Here is a 26,674-nt window from a genome sequence, read left to right as displayed (position 1 = left end):
AGCTAGTGCTTTTGGCAAACCAAACCCCTCAGCCAAACAGCTGCATGGTCTAGAGGTGGAGGAGTAGACTCCTCACACTGGGTAAGTCTAGCTGAGTATTAGTATACTCAGGCTTGCTTGTGGCATAATTTTTGCAGGTACCATTCAGGAAATGGTTGATGGTGTGACTTGGCCTACCACCCTGCCACCGGGTTGGACGGTCGAGTGGGATGCTGCTCCGGCAGGAGAGGAGCACGAGGAGTAGTGGGCTAGGCCTTGCCCACTTCCTCGATACCGACGACATTGATTATCCGCTGCATTTTATTTTGTGAACTCTTATTTGCTACTCAAAAACTCCGATCTATGTAATAATTCAGCACTTAATTTGAGGTTTCCTGCTTTATTGTATTTCTTCTGTGACTCACCTTCGAGTGAGATTGTGGAATTTGATCCTGGTTAAGTGGCTCTATCAAACTAGATCTAAAGGACTGACGGGTTATTCCGATTTAAGTGTGTTACGGCCCCTGAGGCATGACTTAGACACTTAAGCTGGAATAATTTGGGCGGTTCTGCCACAGAAATATAGTCATTTTCCATATCATTTGAATTCCATAAATTAACATTATGATGATGACATATAAAAGATGATTAATCATAGAAATCATGATGTCAAATATATCCATAACAATATGGAACATGAGAACATAAAACATATGAATCATATAAATATAATAAGCATATAAACATGGTACATACATCATGACGGAACAACTGAAAATAAATAGACAGCAACATAAACAGCATGACTGTAAAATTAAAACGAACAGATAGGGTATATTACTAGCATGAACATGCACTACAAATGTCATGATATGATATGACAGAACAGATTGGATAAATTCATGGCTACATACAAAACAGTAGAGATGAACGTATGAAACATATATAATCTGGAGAACGTAAAACGGTAAGGAGCCGAAATGATCATACCCTCCCTTGCGCTCCGAGGATCCTGATCCTTGTCCAACTTCCCTTGTCATGCTGTGATGTTCGGGCAATCGCGTAGACGCTCCCCAAAAACCTAATTGCCGATTCCCCGTGTAAGGTCTCGAACGGCAAGGGCTTCAGAGGCACCTGCCCTCTCGCTCCTCTGTGCGCGCAGAGTTACGAGATGGGAATACCCGTACTTGCTGCTGGACTGTGATTCTGAAAGAGTTATTCATTCATTCCAAGTGACAGGATTTCTCCCCTTCTTAACCTTTCGCGGAAGGGAAGCTGAAGGAGAAGGGTCTTGCATGCGGCCTCCCAAGAAACGGGCAATTGAAAGGTTTAACCCGGAGTTGAAACTCCCGCGGTTAATGAGTGCTAAAAATTAACACAACCACGCCTTGCCTGCTCATTGCATGTCTGCCTGCCTGCCTATCACGCCACGCCCGGCCCGAGCCCGTGCCCGTGCCCGGCCTGGCCAGCGCGGCGGCGACGCGCGCGCGCGTGTGGCACGCCCTTGTTCGTTTCTTAAATTCTCAAATTAAGTGGAATAATTCCCACCATATAAGTCAAGCCAACGACCCTTGGAATTCCAATATGGTACTATTGGTATTGTCCACAATTACACACCATAGAGTTTATTGATTAACTGGGCCAAGCCCATAAAAGATCCAACAGAAAGCTCGGTGGCCAGTTCCTCCATCAGCTCGACACCGCCCTCTGGTGCTCACGGTCGACTCCTTCACGTCGTGGTAGCTCCCTGGGCGTCGTTTCCCAGCCACCTCGCCGGTGATCTCGCCTTGGTTATGCTCGTCGGGTTCTCTACCGACGTTTTGAATCAGCCACTCTGACCTCCACTCCGGCTTAGACCAGCAACGGACGCATACTTTCCTGTCCTCGCGTTCGAATCAACGTCGCTCAATGTCCCACGCCGTCGTGTCGTCTCAGTTGTAACACTCCAGCTTAGACCAGCGGTAGACACGTACTTTCCTGTCCTCGCGTTTGAATCAACGTCGCTCAGTGTCCCACTCCGTCATGCCATCTCAATTGTAACACCCCTGGTATTACTGTCACTAAAACTTGAGCATAACATCATAAGCATTGGCATATCATGTGTTTGTCACACCTAGAGTGCATTCACTAGGCAAAAATTTCAAACAAGTTGTATTGATGTGACATGTCATGGGTAAAACCCTAGTGTAGGGTACTTAACCCCAAACTGAGCTTAGGGTATCAAGGGAAGCCCAAGTATGATAAAACTTCAAAAGATATGAGAAATGATCTTAAAATATCATATTTGAAGGACTTTAGTGATACCAAAACCCTAAAGTGCTAAAAACCCTAAAAAGACCCCAGGAAAACCCTGAATTAAAACCCTAGGGGGCTAAGTGTAAATTCTGTACACTTTTGGACTAAAGTGCAAAAACCATGGTGTTAGGGTACCTCAAGTCATATGGTTCACATATTTGAAGATTTGCAAGTCAAAAGATGTGAATTGGGCTTATTTGCAAAAAGCCACTCAACATCCCTCACATGATTAAGTCTAAAATTTAGTGCACAAGGCTGACTTTGGAGCTCTGTAGTTCTAAAAATATTAGGAATTTGCCTAGGGACAACACATCAAACTTGTAGAGCTACTATAGGAGTACAAATTTTATTAAGTACTTAAGCTTTGGTATTGTACAAAATTAGGAGGTGAATGGGTCTGAAGTATGACTGTCAGGCTGAGAATCTGTATGGTTCAGAGAAGCCAGTGGTTCTGGGCCAGCTTCAGGATTTGGTAGAGCTCGAATTAATGGGTAATTGGCTAAGACCTTTGTAGTAAGATTAAAGTTGGATTATAGGAGAGTAACTTTGGTACAGTCATCTTCTTTGGTTGTTGTACAAAAATTAAAGAAACAGCAGCCCAAAGTTGCTCTGTAGGAACTGTGTTGAGAAACTGAAACTGAATTCTAGAACAGGAATGATCACAATGGAATGGGGCCGAATTGGAAGCGCATATCTTTGATTCCATTTGGTTTTGACCCAAGGATCCTATAGTAAGTTTAAAGACTGTTGTTTAGTGAACAAACTTTATTAATGGAGATTACCCTGTTCTTAACAAGAATCAAGAGAAAGGGAGGGTGAAAGGGGGTCGGTTCAGTAAAACACTGAAGATCAAAACACTGAAAATATGTGAAGAACGCTGATAAAGATCTGAGGCACTGTAGAACTAGATGTGTTCGAGTGATATGCGGAAGGGATCGACCGCGGGGAGATAACCTTGAGTCGTGTCACGGTTCCGCGAACCTAGCTAGAGCCGGGCCAGGATATTTCACCGGCGTTCACCGTGGCTTGGGCATTCCACCGCCGTGTCACTCGCGCCTTGCTCCTCCCTCACTGTGTCTCTTCCTTACGTGGTAACCATGCACTAACGATGTAATCCGAGGCCATGGATCGTTAGTCGGACCACCGTGCCTATAAATAGCGCCATGAACCATGGCGAGGCACTCACAACTTCACTAGTGAGCTCGATTGAAGCCAAAATTCGCACTGCCTCCTCCTCCTCTCCCCAAATTAGGTGTGCACGGTGAATCGGTAATCCTTTGCAGACGTATAGCCTCAACGTGACCTCCCAATTCCACCAGAACCTGTCGCGACACCGAGTTCCCCCTTCTTAGACGCCGGTGAGCAGAATCCTCTACGCTCCGTGGCCAGTCGCTCCCAGATCTGCTCCTACTCTTCTTGATCATGTTTTAGCACCCGTGCATACTCATGATACTCATCGGGTCAACTCTTTATGCTTGACCACACTCAATCAACCGGAACGCTTGGAATTGTATTCGGTATTCGCCGTCGCCATGGTCGGGCTAAGCCAGGGCCATTATAACCCAATTAAAGCTTGTTCTAGGTCCGTCTTGGGTCAGTGATGCTTGCCCATTAGTTAATTTGGGCAGCCACCGCCGGTCATGGCCGGTCTGAGCAACAGGGTGATCAACGGCATGCGCATCGTGGCCAGGGTCTGTTCTGTAGAAGAAATAGAAAGTGGAGGACCTTAATGTGAAGTGTCAGTGAGATGCGTGAATAGTGCTGAGGACTGCTGTTCTGATTTTTGAACCGGTAGGGACATTTCTGCAAAACCAACATCGCGGGCGCGCTTTCGCCTGTGTATGGGCCGGCTCGGGCCAGATTCAGCCCAGTATTGTTGATAACTTTTCTTTTTTGCTTTTTCTGAGAAAGTTTAGAAATCCATAAAGAATTCGAGAAAAATCATAAAAATATGAGACCAATTTTGTGGGACTTCTAAATTTCTATAGTATTTAATAAAAATAGTAGCATGATTTTTACTCCAAATAGAGAATTATGGAGTATTTAAAATAGCCAAAGCTTATACCCTTGGAATTTTAGAAATTAATTAATAATGCCAAAAATCACCAAACTTTTTAAATAAACGTTAAATGTTGTTTAGAAGCCTTGGGTAAAGTTTGGTATGATTTGGACCATGTTTGATACCTAGGACCCAAAACCATAGTCTTCTAATAAAGCCTGCCCTATGAACTTCAATATTGACTCCTAAAACCCTAGTTTCCTAGAGATTTGTGAAGGAAAATTGTATTCAAGACATTAGATAATATACTTTTATTATCTTTGCATTTTCATGAGCATTACATGAGCATTCATGATTATATATGGTTATATATAGAAAACGAAGAAGAGATAGAAGTTGAAGAAGCAAGGGCTACACCACCACCTGAAGAACCACATGCCGGAAACTTCATTTACTTTGACATCTGTGGAGCAGAGCCTGACTCACCTATAACACAAGGCAAGCCTCGATGCATTTGCCACCTCCTTGCTATTTTAAAATCTTTCTCACTTGCTTGATGCATTAAGTTATAGGAGTTGTGTGCTAAGCAATTTGCTGCATTTCCTTCCTTGAGAATTTGATTCCCTTTCCTTGATCCCCTTTTTCATACAAAGGTTTTTCTTATGCTTAGCCTTGCTCTAGAAAAAAACAAAATGTTTTGTTTTAACAAAAGATGATGCTTCAAGTGGGTGGGATGTTTTCAAAATAAAACTTGATGGTGGTCCATCATGGCCATGATGGGTTCAACATCGGAAAAGATGTACCTCTGCCAGGTACCAAACTTTGGGTTGAAATGATAAAGCTGAGACCGGGCGGGTGACTTGCACGAGAAGAGAGTCTCGGTGTAGTGTCTCCGTCTGAGTCGATTAAGGACCGTCTCAATGTAGGCTTGATGATCGAGGACCTTTTAACTGGTCACATGCCTCATCATGGGTAAGCTTTGCATCGGGCAGACTAATACCAGAATAAGATAACACACAATTGGAGTGGAGAGATGGCGAGAGTAGCATGTACCCTCTGTGGCAGGAGGCTGGACGGTGGTGTATCTGTGCTCTCGGTTGGCGTGAACCTGATCTGGTCTTAAGAACCCCGGTGGCGAGTTGACATATGCAAGGGTTAAGTGCTACATATGTCGTGTGATCGGAGATCCCCAGCTGGGTATTAATCGATTCAGATCATCGTTTCTTCTCGGACATGAAGACTTGGTCACTGACCTACACGTAGCATTCCAGTGAACATGAAGGGTTGATAAAAAGATGGCTAGTATAGGTCAAGTGCTTGAACTAGGGTAGAAAGAACTCTAGACTCAGGTAATGACTTAACCTGCTAATAAAATTGGATTTTTAAGGATCCACTATTAGTAAGCATTTTTGCAAACAAAGTCTTGATTCTTGATTAAGCCTTACCTTGACTCCCTTAAAGCCAACATATCCTTGAGAGTCTTTTATTTTGATTGGTAAGACTTGCGAAAGTACACTTCGTACTCAGGGCTTTGTCCCATGTTGTTTTAGGTGAGGAACCAGCAAATTTTTGTTGCTTTTGTTCCAAGGTGGTGCCTAAGGAAGAAAATCAAGACTGAAGCCTCGGGAGGAAGTGTCATCCTCTAAAAAAACTTTTTACTGTTAATCGGGAGGGGTTTTTGCCTCCCAAGTTATGTAATAATATTACTCCAGCACTCCTATATTTTGCTCTGGTCTGTAATAATACTACTCTTTCTATACTTTAATCTAAAATAAAGTAGTTGTAACTACTTTCGCATACTCGTACCTCTGATGTGCTGTAATATCTGCGTGACGGGTGAAACGCTCTTGGGGAAGGTAAAGAATGCAGATACCAAACCTGTCAAGTGATCAGGTACACCTACAAGGTTGTCCAAGGTCTGATGGACAAGGACAACTGTAAGTTGGCCTAATGACTTGGGAGGTTCTGTCACAGCTGGTATCGGAGCGAAGCCCATCTCTACAGATGTTATGAGACATTTTCAAAAAGAATTTTCAAAGACTTATCTAAGAAAATTTCTTTCCTTCTTATCTAACTACCTTCTGAAATACTTATATTAAGACCAGATAGTAGAGTGCAATGTATAGAAGGTTGTGAATCAACTAAGGTTGATTCTGTAATTATGCATGCATCATGTTAAAAACTATACTAATAAGATTTTCCCCTTATGGAGATATGCCGCCGCGCACAAGGAAATCTACACGTAAATCCACCGAACCGATTGGCGTGCCTCACCATCAGCTGGCTCCAAGGCATGAGGATAGTAGCAGCGGCAGCAATGATCCCATTGGAGATCTAGAAGCTCAGGTGGAGCATCTTCGAACGGAATTGCGTCATAAAAACAGTGTGTGGGTCGAGGATGGTCAGCACATAAATGAGTTAATAACTGACATCCGGCATCTGCAAGACGAGCTTGCCGAACAAGATTTGGCAGTCGATTGGGCCGTCAACTCGCGTTCCATTGCTTGGGACCGAGAGGCCAAAGCTCGAGCCCATGTGGAGGAGATTAGCACGGCCGTGGATAACTTGCAGGTGTACTGCAATACATTGCATGAGGAAGTTCATGAATTGTATTCGCAACTGCATCCTGATGTACCTGCAGACCCTGTCGGAATGGGAGCTGGACCTTCTGGAACAGCAGGTGAAGCATTTGGTGGGGAACTGGATCTTTTCAAGCCCCCTCCTTCAATTAACCTGGCTGATGAATGGACTCCTACACCCGACAACTAAGCTGCTAAGGATAATTAATGCTAGCAGTAGTATAGTGTAGAAATAGTGTTAATGTAGAATAGGTAATGTAGTCATGTTGTACTATGAGTTTGTAACATTACATCTCAAGTAATGTAAAATGATGGTATGTGTCAGCATGTGATATTTTCCAAATATTTCTTTGCTTCAGATGCCATCTCGAACTCATGCACATGATGGCGCGGGAACATCCCATGGCCAAGAAGATACACCAAATCCACCGCCGGTTCCACCCATGCTGGCCGAGGCTATCGCTGCCTTGGTCACCGCGACCGCTGATAACACCCGCTTCCTTCATGAAATGGCGGGACAACAACTTCACCAAGGCAGGAAGGCTTATCCACAAGGACCCGCGAAACTTCGTATTTGGATTTCTCGAAAACCCGTCCCCCACTATTCGTCAAAGCCGAAGATCCCCTCGAAGCTGACGAATGGATTCGGGTCATTGAGCAGAAGTTTGGACTCCTCCGATGCACGGAGACCCAGAAGCCATTATCTGCGGCTCAGCAGTTAAGAGGCCCTGCCAGCACCTGGTGGGGAAATTATGTGGCCATCCAGCCTGCCGGCCATCAAGTCACCTGGGACAAATTTAAATTGGCATTTCGGGAGCACTACATTCCAGAAGGAGTGCTCCTTATGAAGCAAGAAGAATTCATGAAGCTTAAGTAAGGTGGAGATACTGTTACACAGTATCTCAACAAGTTCAATCATTTGTCCCAGTACGCCATTGACCAGGTCAACACTGACCTGAAAAAGAGGAACTGTTTTATGAGGGTCCTTAATGACCGGCTACAACGGAAGATGGCCACCTGCCTCGACCTCGCGTACAGTAGGGCTGTCAGCACGGGGCTAGCAGTTGAAGCCAAGTATGCAGGACCAGGCAAGTCAAAGGGCTATGGAGGTGACAGGTCCAACCAAGGGCCTGAAAAGCGACAAAGGTTGGTGATCCGACCTTTCAATCAAAACCGTTCTTCACCTCGTCCACCCTCCTACCCCTTTAAATAGCCTGTATTCATCTGCCATGCCACTGCCCCTGCTTTAACAACTCAGCCGAGTGCCCCTGGTACTCGTTTCCCTGCACTCCCAAGTTCATCTACTGGTTGCTTCAATTGTGGGAAGTCCGGACATTTCATCAAAGACTGTCCATATCCGAAGTGGAACAACTCCAATAATCAGCAAAACCTAGGAAGTTCCAGCAAAGGCAAGGGAAACACGACAAATAATGCAGCGGGCAAGAATATGAAGAAAACTGGGTGAATGTATTATACACAAGTGGCCACTACACCGGAGGGAGAACCGGTCATGATGGGTACGTTTCTCGTGGCCAAACACCCTGCAGTCATTCTCTTTGATTCTGGTGCTTCACATACATTCATAAGCAAGAAGTTTGTGGAGAAATATTGCATTCCATGCATTGAATCAAGGGAAGGGTTCATTATTCATTCGCCTGGGGGACAAATATTCACTAAAGAAATGGCTTTCCATGTGCCCGTAACATTGGCTGAACGGGACTTTCCCACAAATATGATTGTTCTGAAAGGCCAAGATATAGATGTAATTCTGGGCATGAATTGGTTAGCCTAGCATAAAGCTATCCTCAACACTGATCTAAGAACCATCAGGTTGAGCTATGGCCAGGAAGAGGTTCTGTTGTCCATTCCCATAGCTACTACAACTAAACCATTTGGCAGAGTTTATGAAGCCATCATACCGGAGATCCAAGATATTCCGGTAGTATGTGAATTCCCAGACGTCTTTCTGGAAGATCTGCCTGGATTGCCTCCAGAAAGAGATGTAGAATTTGTGATTGAGTTGAAGCCCGGTACAGCTCCTATTTCTAGAAGGTCGTACCGAATGCCTCCAAATGAGTTGGAAGAACTCAAGACACAATTACAAGATCTACTAGAAAAGGGATTCATCCGACCAAACTCATCACCTTGGAGTTGTCCAGCCATCTTTGTTAAGAAGAAGGATCAAACGCTTCGGATGTGCGTGGATTACAGACCCCTTAATGAGGTCACAATTAAGAATAAGTACCCTCTTCCCCAGATTGATATCTTATTTAGTCAGCTTACCGGAGCTCGAGTATTTTCCAAAATTGACCTCAGGTTGGGTTACCATCAGATCCGTATCCGACCCGAAGATATACCCAAGACCGCATTCACTACGCTATATGGATTATTTGAATATCTGGTTATGTCTTTCGGATTAACAAATGCTCCTGCCCACTTCACATATTTGATGAACTCGGTATTCATGCCCGAATTGGATAAATTTATGGTAGTCTTCATTGATGATATTTTGATATATTCCAAGAATGAAGAGGAGCATGCTCGGCATTTGCGGATCGTATTGAAGCGCTTAAGGGAGCATCAACTATATGCTAAATTCAGTAAATGCGCATTTTGGCTGGAGGAGATCTAATTTTTGGGACACATATTTGTCTGCCAAGGGGATTGCGGTGGATCCTAGCAAAGTCAAGGATATTTTGGAGTGGAAACCACCAACCACTTTACATCAAGTCCGAAGTTTCCTTGGACTGGCTGGTTATTACCGCCGATTTATTCCAGATTTTTCCAAGCTTGTGAAGCCAATCACAAGTTTATTGAAGAACGATACTAAATTTAATTAGTCTTCAAGATGCAATGAAGCCTTCAAGCAGCTGAAGGTGTTATTAACCACTGCTCCGGTATTAGCCCAACTGGACATTGAAAAGTCATTTGATGTGTATTGTGACACATCAGGCAGTGGTTTAGGTTGTATCTTGATGCAAGAAGGCTGAGTTATAGCGTATGCCTCAAGACAGTTGCACCGGCATGAGGAGCATTATCCAACTCATGACCTGAAATTAGTTGTTGTGGTTCATGCCCTGAAAATATGGTGTCATTATCTGCTGGGAAATATATGTCATATCTATACAGATCATAAAAGCTTGAAGTACATCTTTACCCAGTCAGAGCTTAATATGAGGCAGAGGAGATGGCTCGAGCTGATTAAAATTATGAATTGGAAATTCATTATCACCCAAGCAAGGCCAATGTAGTGGCAGATGCACTAAGTCGCAAGGCTTCCTGCCATTGTCTTACGATGAAGACTTCTGACATTACATTATGCCAAGAAATGGAGAAGTTGAACCTGGGAATGATTCAACATGGAACTTCAAATCACTTGAAGCTTGAGTCGGTTCTTCTGCAAAGAATAATTGATGCACAAAGAAATGATGAGGGTATGAAACACATTCAGGAGAAAATGGAGGCCGGTAAAGCCAACTGCTTCAGGAAAGATGATCAAGGTGTTGTATGGTTTAACAACCGCATAGTTGTGCCTAAGAATGATGAGATCCGCCAGCAAATTTTAGATGAAGCACATCTTAGTCGCTATTCTATTCATCCCAGAAGCACTAAGATGTATCATAATCTAAAGCAGCATTATTGGTGGACGAAGATGAAGATTGAAATTGCACGCTATGTGGTGAGATGCGACACTTGCAGACGTGTCAAGGCCATACATATGAAAACTGCTGGTCCATTGCAATCGTTACCTATCCCAACTTGGAAATGGGAGGATATAAGCATGGACTTTATTGTGGGATTGCCCAGGACAGCAAAAGGATATGATTCTATTTGGGTTATAATTGATCGGCTTACGAAAATCGCTCATTTTCTGCCAGTCAAGACATATTACCCAGTCATCACTTATGCCCAGATGTATATTGCTCGCATCCTCAGTTTGCACGGTGTTTCGAAGACAATAGTGTCGGATCGTGGACCTCAATTTGTATCCAAATTCTGGGAAGAACTTCACAAATCCTTGGGTACTAAGTTGCTCCACAGTTCGGCCTATCATCCTCAAACTAGTGGGCAAACTGAGAGAGTAAATCAGATACTTGAAGATATGTTGCGAGCATGTGGGCAAATGGGATGATTGCTTACCATTGGCGGAGTTCTCGTACAATAATAGCTATCAAGAGAGCATCAAAATGGCACCCTTTGAAGCTTTGTATGGACGACAGTGTCGTACTCCGTTAAACTGGTCTGAACTAGGAGAGCGATGGTTTTTCAGGCCTGATATGGTAAAAGAAACAGAAGAGAAGGTTCAACGAATAATACATAATTTGAAAGAAGCCCAAGCTCACCAAAAGGGTTATGCAGACAAACGACACCAACCCTTGTACTTTCAAGTTGAAGATTATGTCTACCTGAAAGTCTCGCCAATGAAGGGTGTATCTCGTTTCGGGGTAAAAGGGAAGCTTGCACCCCGATACATTGGTCCTTTTCCTATCCTTGAAAGATATGGACCAGTGGCATACTGACTCCAATTACCTGAAACATTGTCTGCTGTGCACAATGTGTTCCACGTATCTCAATTGAAGTAGTGTCTCCGGATTCCAGATCGAACTGTTGAAGTAACGGATGTTGCCTTAGAACCAGATCTGACGTATTCAGATCATCCGGTTTGGGTCTTGGATCAAAAGGACCGAATTACCCGAAGGAGAACTCTCAAGTTTTATAAGATACGAACCAACACACGGAGAATGAAGCTACTTGGGAAACTCAAGACTTTTTAGAAAGGAATTTCCCAGGCTTTTTAGCTTCATGTAAATTGTAAGATATGTACACTTGTTATAATAAAGGAATATGTACACATTTCCCAGGCTTTTTAGCTTCATGTAAATTGTAAGATATGTACACTTGTTATAATAAAGGAATAAACCCCATACCACCCCTGCCTTGTACCAAAATTAAGGAAATAAAAATATGACACATTTCCTTTTCCATTACTTACCCTAGGACTTTTAAAATCTCGGGACGAGATTCTTTTATGGGGGAAAGGATGTAACACCCCTGGTGTTACTGTCACTAAAACTTGAGCATAATATCATAAGCATTGGCATATCATGTGTTTGTCACACCTAGAGTGCATTCACTAGGCAAAAATTTCAAACAAGTTGTATTGATGTGACATGTCATGGGTAAAACCCTAGTGTAGGGTACTTAACCCTAAACTGAGCTTAGGGTATCAAGGGAAGCCCAAGTATGAGAAAACTTCAAAAGATATGACAAATGATCTTAACATATCATATTTGAAGGACTTTAGTGATACAAAAACCCTAAAGTGCTAAAAACCCTGAAAAGACCACTGGAAAACCCTGAATTAAAACCATAGGGGCTAAGTGTAAATTATGTACACTTTTGGACTAAAGTGCAAAAACCAAGGTGTGAGGGTACCACAAGTCATATGGTTCACATATTTGAAGATTTGCAAGTCAAAAGATGTGAAATTTCAATTGCGCTTATATTCATCACTGTAGGACTTGGGTTCAAGCTTTCCCCAGCCCCTTTTCATCAATGGACTCCTGACGTCTACGAAGGAGTGTGGTTCGTTCGACAAATTCCTACCTCTATCTGAGGTGTTTGGGTTGGGCTTATTTGCAAAAAGCCATTCAACATCCCTCACATGATTAAGTCTGAAATTCAGTGCTCAAGGCTGACTTTGGAGCTCTGTAGTTCTAAAAATATTAGGAATTTGCCTAGGGACAACACATCAAACTTGTAGAGCTACTATAGGAGTACAAATTTGATTAAGTACTTAAGCTTTGGTATTGTACAAAATTAGGAGTTAAATGGGTCTGAAGTATGACTGTCAAGATGAGAATCTGTATGGTTCAGAGAAGCCAGTGGTTCTGGGCCAGCTTTAGGATTTGGTGGAGCTCGAATTAGTGGGTAATTGGCTAAGACCTTTGTAGCAAGATTAAAGTTGGATCATAGGAGAGTAACTTTGGTACAGTCATCTTCTTTGGTTGTTGTACAAAAATTAAAGAAACAGCAACCCAAAGTTGCTCTGTCAGAACTGTGTGTTGAGAAACTGAAACTGAATTCTAGAACAGGAATGGTCACAATGGAATGGGGCTGAATTGGAAGCGCCATATCTTTGATTCCATTCGGTTTTGACCCAAGGATCCTATAGTAAGCACAAAGACTGTTGTTTAGTGAACAAACTTTATTAAAGGAGATTACCCTGTTCTTAACAAGAATCAAGAGAAAGGGAGGGTGAAAGGGGGTTGGTTCAGTAAAACACTGAAGATCAGAACACTGAAAATATCTGAAGAACGCTGATAAAGATCTGAGGCACTGTAGAACTGGATGTGTTCGAGTGATCTGGGGAAGGGATCGACCGCGGGGAGATAACCTTGAGTCGTGTCACGGTTCCGCGAACCTAGCCAGAGCCTAGCTGGGATATTTCATCGGCGCTCACCATGGCTTGGGCATTACGCCGCCGTGTCACTCGTGCCTTGCTCCTCCCTCACTGTGTCTCTTCCTTACGTGGTAAACATGCACTAACGATGTAATCCAAGGTCGTGGATCATTAGCCGGACCACCGTGACTATAAATAGCGCCATGAACCACGGCGAGGCACTCACAACTTTACCAGTGAGCTCGATTGAAGCCAAAATCCGCACTGCCTCATCCTCCTCTCCCCAAATTAGGTGTGCATGGTGAATTGGTAATCCTTTGCGGACGTATAGCCTCAACGTGACCTCCCAATTCCACTATAACCCGTCGCGGCACTGATTTCCCCCTTCTCAGACGCCGGTGAGCAGAATCCTCCGCGCTCCATGGCCAGTCGCTCCCAGGTCTGCTCCTACTCTTCTTGATCATGTTTTAGCACTCGTGCATACTCTTGATACTCATCGGCTCAACCCTTTATGCTTGACCACACTCAATCAACCGGAACGCTTGGAATTGTATCCGGTATTCGCCGTCGCCATGGTCGGGCTAAGCTAGGGCCATAATAACCCAATTAAAGCTTGTTCTAGGTCCGTCTTGGGTCAGTGATGCCCATTAGTTAATTTGGGCAGCCACCGCTGATCATGGCCGGTCCGAGCAACGGGGTGATCGACGGCGTGCGCATCGTGGCCAAGGTCTGTTCTAGAGAAGAAATAGAAAGTGGAGGACCTTAATGTAAAGTGTCAGTGAGACACGTGAATAGTGTCGAGGACTGTCGTTCTGATTTTTGAACCGGTAGGGACATTTCTACAAAACCAACAGCGCGGGCGCGCTTTCGCCTGTGTATGGGCCGGCTCGGGCCAGATTCAGCCCAGTACGGTTGATAACTTTTCCTTTTTCTTTTTCTGAGACAGTTTAGAAATCCATAAAGAATTCGAGAAAAATCATAAAAATATGAGACCAATTTTGTTGGACTTCTAAATTTCTATAGTATTTAATAAAAATAGTAGCATGATTTTTAGTCCAAATAGAGAATTATGGAGTATTTAAATTAGCCAAAGCTTATACCCCTGGAATTTTAGAAATTAATTAATAATTCCAAAAATCACCAAACTTTTTAAATAAACTTTAAATGTTATTTAGAAGCCTTGGGTAAAGTTTGGTATTATTTGGACCATGTTTGATACCTAGGACCCAAAATCCTAGTCTTCTAATAAAGCTTGCCCTATGAACTTCACTATTGACTCCTAAAACCATAGTTTCCTAGAGATTCGTGAAGTAAAATTGTATTCAAGACATTAGATAATATACTTTTATTATCTTTGCATTTTCATGAGCATTACATGATCATTCATGATTATATATGGTTATATATAGAAAACGAAGAAGAGATAGATGTTGAAGAAGCAACGGCTACACCACCACCTGAAGAACCATAGGCCAGAAACTGCTTTTACTTTGACATCTGTGGAGCAGAGCCTGACTCACCTATAACACAAGGCAAGCCCCGGTGCATTTGCCACCTCCTTGCTATTTTAAAATCTTTCTCACTTGCTTGATGCATTAAGTTATAGAAGTTGTGTGTCAAAGTCACCTAGAGGGGGGTGAATAGGCAAATCTGAAATTTATAAAGTTTAAGCACAACTACAAGCCGGGGTTAGCGTTAGAAATATAATCGAGTCCGAAAGAGAGGGCGAAAACAAATCACAAGCAAATAAGATCGGATGACATGGTGATTTGTTTTACCGAGGTTCGGTTCTTGCAAACCTACTCCCCGTTGAGGTGGTCACAAAGACCGAGTCTCTTTCAACCCTTTCCCTCTCTCAAACGGTCACCTAGACCGAGTGAGCTTTTCTCTTTAATCAAACAGGACACTTAGTCCACTACAAGGACCACCACAACTTGGTGTCTCTTGCTTTGATTACAAGTGAGTTGAGAACAAGAAAGGAGGAAGAAGAAAAGTGATCCAAGCGCAAGAGCTCAAATGAACACGGCAAAACTCTCTCTTCTAGTCACTATTGCTTTAAGTGGAATTGGGACTTGGAGAGATTTTGATTTACTCTATTTGTGTCTTGTATTAAATGCACTAGCTCTTGTATTGAATGTGTTGGCTGAAAACTTGGATGCCTTGAAGTGTTGGTGGTTGGGGTAATTTATAGCCCCAACCACCAAAGTGGTCATTGAGGGTGGCTGTTGTCGAAGGGCGCACCGAACAGTCCGGTGCGCCAGCCACGTCACCCAACCGTTGGGGTTCGACCATTGGAGCTTCTAACAACTGGGCCACCGGACAGTCCGGTGGTGCACCGGACAGCCACTGTTTACTGTCCGGTGCGCCATCTGATGCCTGCTCTGACTAAGCGCGCGTAGTTGCGCACTGTTCACTGTTCCTGTAGATGTTGCAGACGACCGTTGGCGCAGGTAGCCGTTGCTCCGCTTGGTACACCGAATAGTCCGGTGTTACACCGGACAGTCCGGTGAATTATAGCGGATTGGCTCCCAGAATTCCCAAAGGTGGCAAGTTCTTAGTTGATCTCCCTGGTGCACCGGACACTGTCCGGTGATCCACCGGACACTGTCCGGTGTGCCAGACCAGGGTTGCCTTTGGTTGTCTTTTGTTCTTTTTATTTGATCCCTTTCTTGGACTTTTTATTGGTTTGTGTTGAACCTTTGGCACCTGTAGAACTTATATTCTAGAGCAAACTAGTTAGTCCAATTGTTTGTGTTGGGCAATTCAACCACCAAAATCATTTAGGAAAAAGGTTTGACCCTATTTCCCTTTCAATCTCCCCCTTTTTGGTGATTGATGCCAACACAAACCAAAGCAAATATATAAGTGCGAAATTGAACTAGTTTGCAAAAGGTAAGTGCAAAGGTTACTTGGAATTAAACCAACTTTATACATTCATAGAATATGGATGGATTGCTTTATTTCTTTTAATATTTTGGACCACGCTTGCACCACTTGTTTTGTTTTTGCAAATGTTTTGGAAAATCTTTTTGCAAATAGTCAAAGGTAAATGAATAAGATTTTGAGAAGCATTTTCAAGATTTGAAATTTTCTCCCCCTGTTTCAAATGCTTTTCCTTTGACTAAACAAAACTCCCCCTCAATGAAATTCTCCCCTTAGTGTTCAAGAGGGTTTTTAGATATTAATTTTTGAAAGGGGTCATACCAATTTGAAATTATATCAAAATAAGATACCAATTGAAAAACTTCTTTTAATAGCAATTGAAAGACTACATTTTTGAAATTGGTGGTGGTGCGGTCCTTTTGCTTTGGGCTAATACTTTCTCCCCCTTTGGCATGAATCGCCAAAAACGGATACTTGTGAGTGAAATATAAGCCCTTTTACTTTCTCTCCCTCGTTGGCAAACAATATATGAGTGAAGGATTATACCAAAGTGGAGAGCGGTGTGGAGCGACGGCGAAGGATGAATAATTTGATGGAGTGGAGTGGAAGCCTTGTCTTCGCCGAGAACTCCATTTCCCTTTCAATCGATGACTTGGCATGGAATGCACTTGAAAACACATTAGTCATAGCACATGAAAGAGACGTGATCAAAGGTATATAAATGAGCTATGTGTGCAAAATATCAATCAAAATTCCTAGAATCAAGAATGTTTAGCTCATGCCTAAGTTTGGTAAATGTTTTCTCATCTAGTGGCTTGGTAAAGATATCGGCTAATTGTTCTTTGGTGTTAATATATGCAATCTCGATATCCCCCCTTTGTTGGTGATCCCTCAAAAAGTGATACCGAATGGCTATGTGTTTAGTGCGGCTGTGCTCAATGGGATTATCCGCCATGCGGATTGCACTCTCATTATCACATAGGAGAGGAACTTTGGTTAATTTGTAACCATAGTCCCTAAGGGTTTGCCTCATCCAAAGCAATTGCGCGCAACAATGGCCTGCGGCAATGTACTCGGCTTCGACGGTGGAAAGAGCTACAGAATTTTGTTTCTTGGAAGCCCAAGACACCAGAGATCTTCCCAAGAACTAGCAAGTCCCTGATGTGCTCTTTCTATCAATTTTACACCCTGCCCAATCAGCATCTGAATATCCAATTAAATCAAAAGTGGATCCCCTGGGGAACCAAAGGCCAAACTTAGGAGTATAAACTAAATATCTCAAGATTCGTTTCACGGCCCTAAGGTGAACTTCCTTAGGATCAACTTGGAATCTTGCACACATGCATACAGAAAGCATAATATCCGGTTGAGATGCACATAGGTAGAGTAAAGATCCTATCATCGACCGGTATACCTTTTGATCTACGGATTTACCTCCCATGTCGAGGTCGAGATGCCCATTTGTTCCCATGGGAGTCTTGATGGGCTTGGCGTCCTTCATCCCAAACATGGTGAGTATGTCTTGAATGTACTTCGTTTGGCTGATGAAGGTGCCCTCTTGGAGTTGCTTGACTTGAAATCCTAGAAAATACTTCAACCCCCCCATCATAGACATCTCGAATTTTTTTAATCATGATCCTACTAAACTCTTCACAAGTAGATTTGTTAGTAGACCCAAATATGATATCATCAACATAAATTTGGCATACAAACAAACCATTTGCAATTGTTTTAGTAAAGAGAGTAGGATCGGCTTTTTCCGACTTTGAAGCCATTAGCGATAAGAAAGTCTCTTAGGCATTCATACCATGCTCTTGGGGCTTGCTTGAGCCCATAAAGCGCCTTAGAGAGTTTATAGACATGGTTAGGGTACTCACTATCTTCAAAGCCGAAAGGTTGCTCAACATAGACCTCTTCTTTGATTGGTCCATTGAGGAAGGCACTTTTCACGTCCATTTGATAAAGCTTGAAGCCATGGTAAGTAGCATAGGTAAGTAATATACGAATTGACTCAAGCCTAGCTGCGGGTGCATAGGTTTCACCCAAATCCAAACCTTCGACTTGTGAATATCCCTTGGCCACAAGTCGGGCTTTGTTCCTTGTCACCACACCATGCTCATCTTGCTTGTTGCGGAAGACCCACTTGGTTCCTACAACATTTTGGTTAGGACGTGGAACTAAATGCCATACCTCATTCCTCGTGAAGTTGTTGAGTTCCTCTTGCATCGCCAACACCCAATCCGAATCTCTTAATGCGTCTTCCACCCTGTACGGTTCAATAGAAGACACAAAGGAGTAATGTTCACAAAAATAAGCAACACGAGGTCGAGTGGTTACCCCTTTTTGAATATCGCCGAGGATGGAGTTCACAGGGTGATCTCGTTGTATTGCTTGGTGGACTCTTGGGTGTGGCGGTCTTGGACCCTCATCATCTTCCTTGTCTTGATTATTGGCATCTCCCCCTTGATCATTGCCCTCCTCTTGAGGTGGCTCATCTTCTTGATCCTCATTCTCATCATCTTGAGCTTGATCCTCATCTTGGGTTGGTGGATATGCTTGATTTGAAGATGATGGTTGATCTTGTGCATGTGGAGGCTCTTCGGATTTCTTAGGACACACGTCCCCGATGGACATGTTCCTTAGCGCGACGCACGAAGCCTCTTCATCATCTAGCTCAACAAGATCAACTTGCTCTACTTGAGAGCCGTTAGTATCATCAAACACAATGTCACAAGAAACTTCAACTAGTCCAGTGGACTTGTTAAAGACTCTATATGCCCTTGTGTTTGAATCATATCCTAGTAAAAAGCCTTCTACAGCCTTAGGAGCAAATTTGGACTTTCTACCTCTTTTAACAAGAATAAAGCATTTGCTACCAAAGACTCTAAACTTTGAAACATTGGGCTTTTTACCGGTTAGGAGTTCATACGATGTCTTCTTGAGGATTCGGTGAAGGTAGAGATGGTTGATGGCGTAGCAAGCGGTGTTGATTGCTTCCACCCAAAACCGGTCCGAAGTCTTGTACTCATCAATCATGGTCCTCGCCATGTCAAGTAGAGTTCTATTCTTCCTCTCCACTACACCATTTTGTTGTGGCGTGTAGGGAGAAGAGAACTCATGCTTGATGCCCTCGTCCTCAAGAAAGCCTTCAATTTGAGAGTTCTTGAACTCCGTCCCGTTGTCTCTTCTAATCTTTTTGATCCTCAAGCCGAACTCATTTTGAGCCCGTCTCAAGAATCCCTTTAAAGTCTCTTGGGTTTGAGATTTTTCCTGCAAAAAGAACACCGAAGTGAAGCGAGAATAATCATCCACAATAACTAGACAGTACTTACTCCCGCCGATGCTTATGTAAGCTATCGGGCCGAATAGGTCCATGTGGAGTAGCTCAAGCGGCCTATCAGTGGTCATGATGTTCTTGTGTGGATGATGAACACCAACTTGCTTTCCTGCTTGACATGGGCTACAAATCCTGTCTTTCTCAAAATGAACATTTGTTAGTCCCAAAATGTGCTCTCCCTTTAGAAGCTTATGAAGATTCTTCATCCCAACATGGGCTAGTCGGCGGTGCCAGAGCCAACCCATGTTAGTCTTAGCAATTAAGCAAGTGTCAAGTTCAGCTCTATTAAAATCAACTAAGTATAGCTGACCCTCTAACACTCCCTTAAATGCTACTGAATCATCACTTCTTCTAAAGACAGTAACACCTAAGTCCGTAAAAAGACAGTTGTAGCCCATTTTACATAATTGAGAAACAGAAAGCAAATTGTAATATAAAGAATCTACAAGAGAAACATTGGAAATAGAATGGTCAGGAGATATAGCAATTTTACCAAGTCCTTTGACCAAACCTTGATTTCCATCCCCAAATGTGATGGCTCTTTGGGGATCATGGTTTTTCTCATAGGAGGAGAACATCCTTTTCTCCCATGTCATGTGGTTTGTGCATCCGCTATCAATGATCCAACTTGAGCCCCCGGATGCATAAACCTACAACACAAGTTTAGGCCTTGTTTTTAGGTACCCAAACGGTCTTGGGTCCTTTGACATTAGAAACAATCACCTTGGGTACCCAAACACAAGTCTTTGACCCCTTGTGTTTGCCCCCAACATATTTGGCAACTACTTTGCCTGATTTGTTAGTGAGTACATAGGAAGCATCAAAAGTCTTAAATGAAATATTAGGTTCATTTGATGCTACAGAAGATTTCTTTATAGGCAATTTAGCATGGGTTGATTGCCTAGAACTAGATGCCTCACTCTTGTACATAAAAGCATGATAAGATCCAGAGTGAGACTTCCTAGAATGAATTCTTTTAATTTTGTGCTCGGGATAACCGGCAGGGTATAAAATGTAACCCTCGTTATCCTGAGCCATGGGAGCTTTTCCCTTAACAAAGTTAGATAATTTCTTAGGGGCATTAAGCTTGACATTGTCTCCCTTTTGGAAGCCAATGCCATCATTAATGCCAGGGCGTCTCCCACTATAAAGCATACTACGAGCAAATTTAAATTTTTCATTCTCTAACTCATACTCGGCAATTTTAGCATTTAATTTTGCTATATGATCATTTTGTTGTTTAATCATAGCAATGTGATCGTGGATAGCACCAATATTAACATCTCTACATCTAGTGCAAATAGAGACATGACTAACAGTAGATGTAGAGGGTTTGCAAGCATTTAATTTATCAATCTTAGCATGTAACATGACATTTTCATTTCTAAGATTGGAAACAATATCATTGCAAACATTTAAATTTTTAGCCTTAGTGATCAATTTTTCATTTTCTATCTTAAGGCTAGCAATTGATTCATTCAACTTGTCAATCTTAGCAATCAAATTAGCATTTTCATCTCTAAGTTTGACAAGAGAATCATCACAAACATTTAAATTCTCAACCTTAGCAATTAATTTAGCATTTTCATTTCTAAGGTTGGAAATAGTATCATGGCAAGTGCTTAGCTCATTAGTCAATTTTTCACACTTCTCTACCTCTTGAGCATAAGCATTTTTAACCTTAACATGCTTCTTATTTTCTTTAATAAGGAAGTCCTCTTGGGTATCCAAAAGTTCATCCTTCTCATGAATAGCTCCTATCAATTCATTTAGTTTTTCTTTTTGTTGCATGTGGAGGTTGGCAAAAAGGGCAAGTAAATTATCCTCATCATCACTAGAGTTCTCCTCATCACTAGGTGTTGCATATTTAGTGGAGGCTCTAGATTTTACCTTCTTTTGCCGTCCCTTGCCATGAGGCACTTGTGGCCGACGTTGGGGAAGAGGAGATCTTTGGTGACAGTGATGTTTGTGGTGTCCTCGTCGGAGGAGGAGTCGGTGGAGCTTTCATCGGAGTCCCACTCCCGGCAAACATGGGCATCGCCGCCCTTCTTCTTGTAATACTTCTTCTTCTCCTTCCTTCTTCCCTTCTTATCGCCGCCCCTGTCACTATCACTTGATAATGGACATTTAGCAATGAAATGACCGGGCTTACCACACTTGTAGCACACCTTCTTGGAATGGGGCTTGTAATCTCTCCCCTTCCTTTGCTTGAGGATTTGGCGAAAGCTTTTGATGATTAAAGCCATCTCCTCATTGTCGAGCTTGGAGGCGTCGATGGGAAGCCTACTTGATGTAGACTCTTCTTTCTTCTCCTCTGTCGATTTGAATGTGATGGGTTGCACCTCGGGTGTGGAGGTGGCGCCTCGCTCGATGATTTGTTTGGAGCCTTTGATCATTAACTCAAAGCTCACAAACTTTCCTATCACTTCCTCGGGAGACATTAGTTTATATCTAGGATCACCACGAATTAATTGAACTTGCGTAGGATTAAGAAATACAAGTGACCTTAGAATAACCTTGACCATTTCATGGTCATCCCATTTGGTGCTCCCGAGGTTGCGCACTTGGTTCACCAAGGTCTTGAGCCGGTTGTACATAGCTTGTGGCTCCTCCCCTTGGTGAAGCATGAATGGACCGAGCTCCCCCTCGATCGTCTCTCGCTTGGTGACCTTGGTCACCTCATCTCCTTCGTGCACGGTCTTGATTACGTCCCAAATTTCTTTGGCACTCTTCAACCCTTGTACCTTATTATACTCCTCTCGACTTAGAGAGGCGAGGAGTATAGTGGTGGCTTGGGAGTTGAAGTGCCAGATTTGGGCTACCTCGTCCGAATCATAGCCTTCACCCCCCATGGATGGTTCCTGCGCATCAAATTCAACAATGTCCCAAATACTAGCGTGGAGTGAGGTTAGATGGTGCCTCATTTTATCACTCCACATACAATAATCTTCACCGTAAAAAACCGGTGGTTTGCCTAATGGGACAGAAAGATAAGGAGTGTGTTTGGAAATGCGAGGATAGCGTAAGGGGATCTTACTAAACTTCTTGTGCTCATGGCGCTTAGAAGTGACGGACGACACGTCGGAGCCGGAGGTGGAAGGCGACGAAGAGTTGGTCTCGTAGTAGACCACCTTCTTCATTTTCTTCTTCTTGTCGCCACTCCGGTGCGACTTGATGCGGGGAGGTGATTCCTCCCTCTTGTTGCCGGACTCCCCCGATGGAGCCTTCCCGTGGCTTGTGGCGGGCTTCTCGCCGGTCACCATCTCCTTCTTGGCGTGAGCTCCCGACATCACTTCGAGCGGTTAGGCTCTTAATGAAGTACCGGGCTTTGATACCAATTGAAAGTCGCCTAGAGGGGGGTGAATAGGCAAATCTGGAATTTATAAAGTTTAAGCACAACTACAAGCCGGGGTTAGCGTTAGAAATATAATCGAGTCCAAAAGAGAGGGCAAAAACAAATCACAAGCAAATAAGATCGGATGACACGGTGATTTGTTTTATCGAGGTTCGGTTCTTTCAAACCTACTCCCCGTTGAGGTGGTCACAAAGACCGTGTCTCTTTCAACCCTTTCCCTCTCTCAAACGGTCACCTAGACCGAGTGAGCTTTTCTCTTCAATCAAAAGGGACACTTAGTCCACTACAAGGACCACCACAACTTGGTGTCTCTTGCTTTGATTACAAGTGAGTTCAGAACAATAAAGGAGGAAGCAGAAAAGCGATCCAAGCGCAAGAGCTCAAATGAACACGGCAAAACTCTCTCTTCTAGTCACTATTGCTTTGAGTGGAATTTGGACTTGGAGAGATTTTGATTCACTCTATTTGTGTCTTGTATTGAATGCACTAGCTCTTGTATTGAATGTGTTGGCTGAAAATTTGGATGCCTTGAAGTGTTGGTGGTTGGGGTAATTTATAGCCCCAACCACCAAAGTGGCCGTTGGGGGTGGCTGATGTCGAAGGGCGCACCGGACAGTCCGGTGCGCCAGCCACGTCACCCAACCGTTGGGGTTCGACCATTGGAGCTTCTGACAACTGGGCCACCGGACAGTCCGGTGGTGCACCGGACAGCCACTGTTTACTGTCCGATGCGCCATCTGACGCCTGCTCTGACTCTACGCGCACAGTTGCGCATTGTTCACAGTTCCTGTAGTTGTTGCAGACGACTGTTGGCGCAGGTAGCCGTTGCTCTGCTTGGTACACCGGACAGTCCGGTGTTATGCCGGACAGTCCGATGAATTATAGCGGAGTGGCTCCCAGAATTCCCGAAGGTGGCAAGTTCGGAGTTGATCTCCCTGGTGCACCGGACACTGTCCGGTGGCGCACCAGACAGTCCGGTGCGCCAGACCAGGGCTGCCTTCGGTTGTCTTTTGCTCTTTTTATTTGAACCCTTTCTTGGACTTTTTATAGGTTTGTGTTGAACCTTTGGTACCTGTAGAACTTATATTCTAGAGCAAACTAGTTAGTCCAATTGTTTGTGTTGGGCAATTCAACCACCAAAATCATTTAGGAAAAAGGTTTGACCCTATTTCCCTTTTAGTGTGCTAAACAAATTGCTGCATTTCCTTCCTTGAGAATTTGATTCCCTTTCCTTGATCCCCTATTTTATACAAAGGTTTTTCTTATGCTTAGCCTTGCTCTAGAAAAAACAAAATGTTTTGTTTTAACAAAATATGATGCTTCAAGTGGGTGGGATGTTTTCAAAATAAAACTTGATGGTGGATCCATCATGGCCATAATGGGTTCAACATCGGAAAAGATGTACCTCTGCCAGGTACCAAACTTTGGGTTGAAATGATAAAGCTGAGACCGAGCGGGTGACTTGCACGAGAAGAGAGTCTCGGTGTAGTGTCTCCGTCTGAGTCGATTAAGGACCGTCTCGATATAGGCTTGATGATCGAGGACCTTTTAACTGGTCACATGCCTCATCATGGGTAAGCTTTGCCTCGGGCAGACTAATACCAGAATAAGATAACACGCAATGGGAGTGGAGAGATGGCGAGAGTAGCGTGTACCCTTCGTGGCAAGAGGCTGGACGGTGGTGTATCTGTGCTCTCATTTGGCGTGAACCTGATCTGGTCTTAAGAACCCCGGTGGTGATTTGACATATGCAAGGGTTGAGTGCTACATATGTCATGTGATCGGAGATCCCCAGCTGGGTATTAATCGATTTGGATCGCCGTTACTTCTCGGACATGAAGACTTAGTCACTGACCTACACGTAGCATTCCAGTGAACATGAAGGGTTGATAAAAAGATGGCTAGTATAGGTCAAGTGCTTGAACTAGGGTAGAAAGAGATCTAGACTCAGGTAATGACTTAACCTGCTAATAAAATTGGATTTTTAAGGATCCACTATTAGTAAGCATTTTTGCAAACAGAGTCTTGATTCTTGATTAAGCCTTACATTGACTCCCTTAAAGCCAGCATATCCTTGAGAGTCTTTTATTTTGACGGGTAAGACTTGTGAAAGTACACTTCGTACTCAGGTCTTTGTCCCATGTTGTTTTAGGTGAGGAAGTAGCAAATTTTTGTTGCTTTTGTTCCAAGGTGGTGCCTAAGGAAGAAAATCAAGACTGAAGCCTTGGGAGGAAGTGTCCTCCTCTAAAAAACTTTTCACTGTTAATCGGGAGGGGTTTTTGCCTCCCAAGTTATGTAATAATATTACTCCAGCACTCCTATATTTTGCTCTGGTCTGTAATAATACTACTCTTTCTATACTTTAATCTAAAATAAAGTTGTTGTAACTACTTCCGCATACTCGTACCTCCGATGTGTTGTAATATCTGCGTGACGGGTGAAACGCTCTTGGGCAAGGTAAAGAATGCAGATACCGAACCTATCAAGTGATCAGGTACACCTGCAGGGTTCTCTAAGGTCCGATGGACAAGGACAACTATAAGTGGGCCTAATGACTTGGGAGGTTATGTCACATCAGTCATCCCCAGCTCTTCCTCGTCTGTACTGTGTGTTGCAGCAGGCTCGTCGTCGGTCTAGGCGCTCGCCTCCTCGCCATCGCTTTATGGATTCGGCGTCTTCGAGTTTCACCTTGCCATTACAATGTCTTGGTCTTTTGGAGCTTCGACAAATCGTTATACTGCTGCGTTTCCATGTGGTGCTCTCGATCCTGATCGTCATTTTGCTGTTTCAAATCAATTTAGCATGTTTGCCATAGCCGTGTATGTTGAAATGGTGCTCGTTGTGTTGTGGTTGGCGAGGGATTAAGATGGTTTGTTGTTGGCCGTCATAGGTCAGTTTTGTGTGGCGCAGCGTGTTGGTTGAGCCGGGTCCAAATTGGATTAAGCAGTTTTTTTCATTTGTCTGATAAGATGGACTTTCTTAATTTTGCCTAGAGCTACATAAAGAAGTAATAGTTGTAAGGTAAATTATGTTACACTCACAAAGATGGGTTCTCTAGGTTAAAAATAGTTTATGGATTCTCAGGAAAGTCCTTAATTTTGGATAATTAAAACTTGGTTTTAATAGGATTATATGAGTTTTAGTAATAAAAATATAGCACTAAAAATTGTGTAAGCTTATCTTGAGCATATGAACCCTTGGGTAAAGTTTGGAACTGTTTGGACAAGATTTGCTTAGCAAATTAATTATTGCTCAATAAAGGAAAAGAGTTTTACCCTTGGGTAATTAAGGCACCTGATGTCTTAGTAAAGAATGAAATTGTTTAGCAAGTTTTGGATGGTTAGATGAGTTCTAATGATAAGTAGCTCCTTGGTAGTTATGGCTTGTGATGATAGCTTGTATGTTAAGTCTAGGAGTAATATGTGTTGTCTCCTTTGCAAGTTGCATATTTCTAGTTTAAGCAAGCATTCATATTCATATCATTTCATGTAGAACACCAAGAACGAGAATTGGTCCTTGTGAAGAAGGAACCTACTCCAGTGTTATTGATCCAGTGGTGGATTCCATCTAACTGCTTATCGTGTTAGAAGATATCAGATCTCCTCCTGTAATAAGGCAAGCCTCGGTACATTTGCCCCTTCCTTGTGTTTTAAATGCTTTATCACCTTAAATGATGCATTAGGTGATAGGAGTTGTGTGACCAACAATTGATGCATTACCATTCCAGGGAATTTGAATACTATACCTTGATCCCTTATTTATAAAAAGAATTGTTAATGCTTAACTCTGCTTAGAAACTAAAAAATCCTTTGTTTTCAAAAAGAATGATGTGGAACATTGGTTA

At 43.1% G+C, this 26,674-nt stretch overlaps 1 pseudogene; it reads left to right on the top strand.

The window, feature by feature from the left end:
* Positions 1-25,645, top strand: part of LOC111590858 (uncharacterized) — a 93,877-nt pseudogene extending 68,232 nt beyond the window's left edge.
* Positions 25,646-26,674: the final 1,029 nt, after the last annotated feature.

The sequence above is a fragment of the Zea mays genome, chromosome 2 (genome assembly GCF_902167145.1).
Source record: "Zea mays cultivar B73 chromosome 2, Zm-B73-REFERENCE-NAM-5.0, whole genome shotgun sequence".
Taxonomy (NCBI): Eukaryota; Viridiplantae; Streptophyta; class Magnoliopsida; order Poales; family Poaceae; genus Zea; species Zea mays.
This window is presented reverse-complemented; position numbering and strand designations above follow the sequence as displayed.